The sequence below is a fragment of the Chelonus insularis genome, unplaced genomic scaffold (genome assembly GCF_013357705.1).
Source record: "Chelonus insularis isolate UGA/USDA-ARS -01 unplaced genomic scaffold, ASM1335770v1 contig_324_pilon, whole genome shotgun sequence".
Classification (NCBI taxonomy): domain Eukaryota; kingdom Metazoa; phylum Arthropoda; class Insecta; order Hymenoptera; family Braconidae; genus Chelonus; species Chelonus insularis.
This window is the reverse complement of record NW_023276494.1, coordinates 88,359-95,979: the sequence shown is the minus strand read 5'-3', so window position 1 is coordinate 95,979 and position 7,621 is coordinate 88,359.

Sequence of the window (7,621 nt, the reverse complement as noted above, 5' to 3'; positions counted from 1 at the left end):
ATATATTGAGTGATTATTTTTTTTCTTATACGTTGCAATTTTGCTTTCAATTACTTTTCAATCATAAATTCTATTTTATGAGAATAAATTAATTTTTTTAATGTTATTTAATTTAGCACAAATTTTTTAGAAATTAGAGTTCATCATTTTATCATGAAGACGTAAAGATATCTTACCTATAGTACACTAAAAAAATTTTATTTCTTTCACTCAAGAAGATACATTGAATAAATTCTCATTATTTTTTGCTATTATTTTGCAATAGATGTCGTACTAATCTAACTACATCTCTTAATTGATGTTGAGATGACCTAATAAATAATAATTGTTACAATTTTTTGTGCCTGATAAATCCATCAAAGTGAATACTTTTTCTAGCATGATTGTTGAAGAAAATTATACCACTTTGAATGAATCTACTTATTATCAAGTTTTTTTTTTAGAAATATTAATCAAGAAAAAAACCATTAATAACTTAATTAATGTCACCAATAATTGACTGCATATTATCAATAAAAATAAAAAAAGGAATTCTTTCAATGCAATTTATTTTAATAACAGCTTTTTAAATTCACATACTCATTTGATCAAAGTTTTAGAATCTAATATCTAAGTCTAAGCAAATACGATATAACAATTTATTGTGAGAATCGCCGTTAATGAACTCACTTAACGAATATTAAAAGATCATAATAAAAATATCATTTTTGTCTGCTATAATTTATAAATAAATAATTTCCAAAGGTTAGAGACACAAGTACAATCTTAATTGACATTCAGCCTATGTTATTTCTTTAATATTTATTTATACATCTAGTAAAAGTATTTTGTATTGTAATAAATAAAATGAATTGATACTCCAAGGGTTGTAATATAAATATTTAGATCGTGAGAACAGTATTATTGTTGTAGAGAAATGCAAATGATGAGATTTGTTATTGCCTACGTAGTAATATCTCGGCCATTTGGTCTATTCGCTCTTTAAAACCACGAGGCGCGTATTATCCGTTTATTAAGCGCTTGTCACTAAGATTTACATCGTTTGCGGACTTGCATCGCGACCTCTGGACATCGTTAGCTGCAGGCTGGAAGAATTTTCCATTTCTTCTTTCTACTAAATCTCATTCTCATCTATTTATATTTTTATATCAAAAATAAAAATTTACGTATGAATATTTTGTTAATGTTTATATTTAATATCATCTGATATTCATTTATTTATATTCTACATTATTTCTAATCATCACCAGTACATTATCGAACTGTCTAATTATTTTAATATTTAATTAATACTTATTTAACTCAATAAATATTTTATCTTCCATAACAAAATATTTATTTAATGTTGGAGATGTCTTTTTTTAAATTTAATCATTTGTGAATGTAATTATTGATGTTAGCTGAAGGGTAAGTACATAAGGCAATTGAATATGTAACTAATGTAAACTTGAATAGACTTTGTCAATAAATTTGCAATTTTTCAAGCACGATTAAATGTACTAAGTCGGAATAGCAGTCCATTGAGATAGAAATAAAAGAAGTAGAGGATATTCTCTCGTAAATGTACATTTGCTTCTGTTCTCTCGACGCATCGTAGCAGCTACAAGAAGCCACGTTCCATTCAAGAGTCAACAATCACTGAATTATACACCCAATGTTCTTATTATATTACGAATGTGTATAGTTGCTATCTCTTACTTCTATTTCTTACGTCTCTGATCTCTCTGGTATTCAATTGTTCTTTGCAACTTCGATTGACTTTGTTACTTCCTTACTTCACAACTTTCTCTTTAATATCCACTTCATAAACCTTCTTACCGATGTTATGATATTTACCAAACATTCTTATTTAAATTCGGCTTACCTCATCTTCTATAAAAAAAAACAATGGATTTTTAATCATCAATTGATACATCTATTTTTTTTTTTATTTTATATTTCAAAATTTAGTATTAAAACATTAAAATATTTTATTTCATTGAATTTTATTTCGCCATTTGATTCATTTCTCTGATAAGTTTGAATGCAAATGATGTTTGATTTTTATTTTTTTAGATACCATGGGTCTTAATAAATGATTATTCATTCAATTACTCAACCGACTTTACTTAAAAATAATGAATAAATTGGTTCCAATAAATATAATAAATATTGTTTTAAATATAGTTTTCATATTTAAATTAATATGTTATTTTTATTTAATAGAACAAGAATGAAAAATTATTAGAATAGATACAATATTGTATTAAATAATTGCAATGATTTATTTTATTTATTGAAAAATATTTCAGTGGTTAAAAAAAAAAATTAGTTAATTATTTTAAAAAATTTGTCTAAATTTAAATGTATTCGAAGCATTGTATTTTAATATTAAAATATTAATTACAATGTTTTATGTAAATAATCTAGAGCAGATTGAAAGCAACTAACGAGTATCTATTGTAAAGTACGCACGAACACTATTGACTTGGATTTATTTACGAACATATCTCCAGCAAGAGATATAAATCCTGTGAAAAAGGAATCGAAGAAGAAGAAAGTTAAGGAAAATAAATTAAGTGAAAAAATTGTAGATCGCGTTAATGTCAAGAATCCTTGAGTACAGCAACAACTTATAGTATATCCATGGGAACCCATTAAGGGATTGACTCGTTGAAGTGAGTTTAGAAAAAAATATTTTACCTTGAGCTCGCACGTATCAGTGAATACTTTATAAGTGGGTAAATAACGCACCTTGATCTCGTTAGAAAGACGAGCGACTTCACTCCTCCACTTTACCGATAACGAGTTGGATATACTCAAGAGTCTTAAGAATTCCTTTCAGTCTTGAGTTTAACTGCATCCATTTGCTGGTAACAAATTCCGAAGGAAATTGAACAATATTTTTTGTATTACTTAATTAAACATCCACTTTTGTCTTTAATTCGTTTTCAAGTAATTAACCAAGTTCATTAGATACATAATAATCTTGTCATTTCTTAATTGTCTTAATTTGTGAACTTGTAATTAATTAAAATCCAATTTAAATATTTTGTTTAAATTTCTAACGATATTTTTATTTTTTAGAAATATTTTAATTACTTTAAAAAAAATCAAAAATTCAATATTTAAACAATTTAATCTTTTTTTTTATAAAAATATTTTAGAAAATTTTGTTAATATTTTTGTTTATTATAAAAATAAATTCGGCAAAAATCAATTGCTTTACGAAACAAATTATTTTTTCAGTGTAAAAAATATTCCAAAGATGATCTTGAGATGCTCATTTAAAACTCATGCTCATTGCAAATGATATAAGAAACAACATTACCTGAATTATAATATTCAACATTCAATCATCTGGAGCGAAGAGAATTTTTTTATCCATTTAATCTTCTTACCCAATTTTTTTTTGTAATTATAGCTCTATTACAACACAACGTTATTTTGTCTTTGTTCAACTATTAGGTTAATTTGCCATCAGGTCAATTTTTTACTAATGAAGATGAATATTTTTATTCTTTGAAACCAAATATTGTTTGATTTAATTAATCATTTTTAAATAATTTACAATAATTAAAAAAATTTTTTAGAAATTTTTTTCAGTCTTAAATTTGGAGCATTCCAAGATGATAATTTTTTAAGTGACCATTTTTCATTTTATACGGCTTAAAGCTCTGAAAGAAATGTATTTTATTCAGATAATGATTAAATATCAATTACAATGGCAAGATAAATGATAGCAATAATAGTATGAATGATTACGACGTCCGAAAATGGATTTAACATAGTCAAAGTAAAAATCTGGTGTCATCTTTAAGAGCTTAAGTGATTGTTTGTTTGTTCTGTCATGTTAATCTCGGAGTCTTTATTATATGCAAAGGATGAGAATGTGCTTTTTATAATGCAGGAATGGCATCTGGGAAGGATGAGATCCCGGAACGACACGCGGAGAACACGCATAGTGGGAGAGTTGTTACATACCTCTTGGGCTTCAACTTAGCGGCTCGTGCGTAATTCCAAGCTACACACAAGAGATCGTCCATTTGCGCAAATCTACACACACGATACGTAGTCTCACGCTAGAACTATTTTCATAGGATGACGTTTCATATTAATTCGTTGCGCGGTCGTGGTTTCTCTCGATATATTTCTCTCTCATCGTCTTGTTCATACCTATACGTACAACATATCTGTATACAAGAGGACTCAGCAAACAAGAGAGAGTAATGAATAAAGAGAAAATGATAATATGCGAAACTATACACGTCTCGAAATATATGAACGCGTCACGTGCAACGACGACGTCGTTCGATTATCGAGAATCTTGTTGTTTGCTTGGATAATTATTTAACTTGCGCGCGATGAAATTATGTGAAATTGCTCGTATAGAACTTCTTACGTATATAAAACTGTATAGACTACTATATACATTAGACAGATGGTACGCCTGGATAATCAACAGTGAACTCTACGAGAGAAAGAAAAATTTCCTATCGGCAAATAAATCAAATATTTCCAAGAACCAGCGCTGAGAAAGTTACAAAAAATATCTGTACATCTATGGCCATTGTGTAAACGCCTTTCCCCATACGCAAATCAATTGATTTCATTAGACCATCTACATCTAATTATTCATCATCTGTTTTTTTTAGCACTGTCAATCAGCAGAAAACATTAAATGCCACCAATTTTTCATCATTTATTTGATTTAATGATCAAACTCAATAAGGCTTTAATCAACTTTAGTTATGAATTTTATGATATAATATTGAGAATATCAACAAAAATAAAGGAAAAGAGTAAAATTAATGATAGCTTTGGAGAACTGATCAGCAGAAAGTTGGTAAAAAAAAATTATTACAGACTTGAGATCTCTAATTATTGAAGCTGATAGAAAACATATGAATCAAAGCATTAATTATTCAAAAAGGACTAAGAAACTTTTCCTTTCCATTAAAAAAAAAAAAGATAATTTCAATGAAAGATCCAAATTTTGATAGTACTGGTTGAAAAATATTGTTTGTTTACATCTTGAGTTTCATCAGGATTTTGTGGTTTCTACAAAAGAATTAATTTTAATTAATCAATAATTAACAGTAAATCACATTTAATGTAACTAAAATACAGCAGTTAAATATTCACGATTATCCCAACAAAAAATGCTTGTTAATCTGAAAACATTGTAAGTGGAGAGAACACCAGGAGTCTCTTTTCGAAATGGAGATGCCTGTTAATTTGTTAGCTCGAGAAACGTCTTTTTATAAAATCCCAAACTCGAGTTTTGACACATTTTGACACGGGGACCACACAGCAAGTCTTCAAGTATGCGCCAGAAAACATTCGCGACGTCTCACCCCACTTGATCACGAGGCAGCTTGAGGTAGACGACAGTGGAACCTTTTTAAAGTACCTTTAGACGAGCAAGAAGCGACGGCCGGCGCCCTCGCTTCAAGATAAGTTATTAGCAGTGGTCAGTGGAGGCAAAAGAACACCAGAAGACACGAGTATATCAATAAAAGCGCCCCTTTAACCGATGTATTTATTACTTCGATTAAGTTTTTCGAGGTTAGTTGAAGGTATTCTGGAATCTAGAGGGTGGATTGATCTTTTTTTTCCTCAATCATTATCAAATCATTCAATAAAAACAGTTTTTCCAGTTTTTTTTCATTAAAAAATATTTTTTAAACCGTTTTTACAGCTGTAACTTGGTACTTTTTGAAAAAATAATGCATAATAAATTTATTTGTACAGCAAAGTAGGAACAATAGTAATCATTGATGTCAATAAATAACTGAACAGTAATTAAAATAATCGTTCAATAGCACCAGGTTCATTAAGTTAACGAAAAAAGTTATCCAATATAGATAATTTATAGTAAAATAACTGGACTTAATTACCACAATTAATCCTATAAAAAAGTCAAGAATTTTTCTTCCTCATCTGCAATAAATCATTTGTTTACTTTATCAGTACCTTTATTTAGTCTCATTGTGGCTGAATGGAACAGCTTAGAAACAACTTTGGAGTTAATCCGACCAAGTTGGAATGCTTCCTACGTTCTTGATGGCAAGCGGCATAATAATCCTCGAAGCCTGTAGCCTCCCGACACTTTTTAGTGCTCGTATATCACGAGCAGAGGGCAAACCAAGTCAGTGAGAAAGAATCCAGTTGAATATGACTGGTATCCAAGACCATATATCGCTTTGTTGCGTCTTTGCATGCTTGATATTTTCCAATTGGTTCCCCAGAGTGAGCAGATTAGGGTCTAAAAATCCTCCAGGATAAGCTTCAACTGCCATCAAAGTCATCAAAGAGTCCTAAGGTGCAGAGATATAGACTAAATGCTTTCAATTTTATTACCAATTTCAAACAGGTTTTTCGTAATTGCTTCTTTTATTCTTTATTCTTGTTTAAGAGCAATCAGAGCTAGTGCTGTTTACTGCTAAATAAAATAACATTGATTACAAATGACATTAGAGGCTGGTAGCTGAAACGTTTCACAGGGTCATATAGCGAATATCATCCTGAGTCTTAAGGTCGATTAGACTTCGCTATCTATTCCAAACAATATTGAGTCGATGGTTTCCCATGGATTTCTTCGCCTACGCTCAGTATATGCCTCTTAGTGTCATCGTTCGTGGGGGTATAAATGTGTCCAGCACTGTCCGTAGACCTCAAAGGCCTCAGATCTCAGGACCACCTTACAGATTACGTGGGCGAGCTTGCGTAAGCTCTTGACATGCTTCTGACACTGTTGTTACTAGCAGATGTCAACAATATTATGGAGAAATACATTTACAGAGGAATAGAATCGAATTAAAAAAATAAAAATTTAGTTCATCTTTGACTCAATATTTTTTTTATTTTATTCCATCTTCAATTGAAAGCTCATTCCACATCAAAGGTCATGCTTATCAGCAATGAATAAATTCTATTTCGAGTCAACAATCCTGGTTACTAATTAACAAATTGTTTTCTCATCATGAGGACTCATGTAAAGTATTACTACAAGTTAAAAATTGGAGAAAAAAATTTAAATTCAATTATCAAGAAGCTTTCACTGATATTTATTGATAAAAATTTTGTACATTATTGTTTTCTAGATAACACTAGCATAGCTTTACTTATCCCTCTGTATCTCTACTATTCATCACTCTCACAGATTATTTATCGACCAATAAACAAATGAAATTAAACAATTAATTCCATTAGAAATTATCCAACCATTTCTATCGTGATGAATATTATTGTAGTCTTCAGCTATACCTTTTGTAGATAGATTTTGTTCCATACAATAGACAACCTTTACTTGGATTAGTTATGACAATAATTTTTGCACTTGAATATATTAACTTTGAACTATGGAGCGACTTGGAATAGGTTTCATCGCTTCGTCTTGACATCAGGCGGCCCTCTCGCATTTGTAATTTATTGTAACTATTAAAGTATAGCCGCGGATCGTCTTCGTGGTAGGTACCAGGCGTTATGGTCGAATATAACAGTTTCTATGGGTGCACGAGGCGTCCAATATGATTTACAGTACCCAAGAAGTTATGACGACGTGTTGCACTCGTCTACCTTGCTTTTGTATTCTCCAACCCTTTCCTACGTGATCTCAAAACTATAAACACTTTATTAC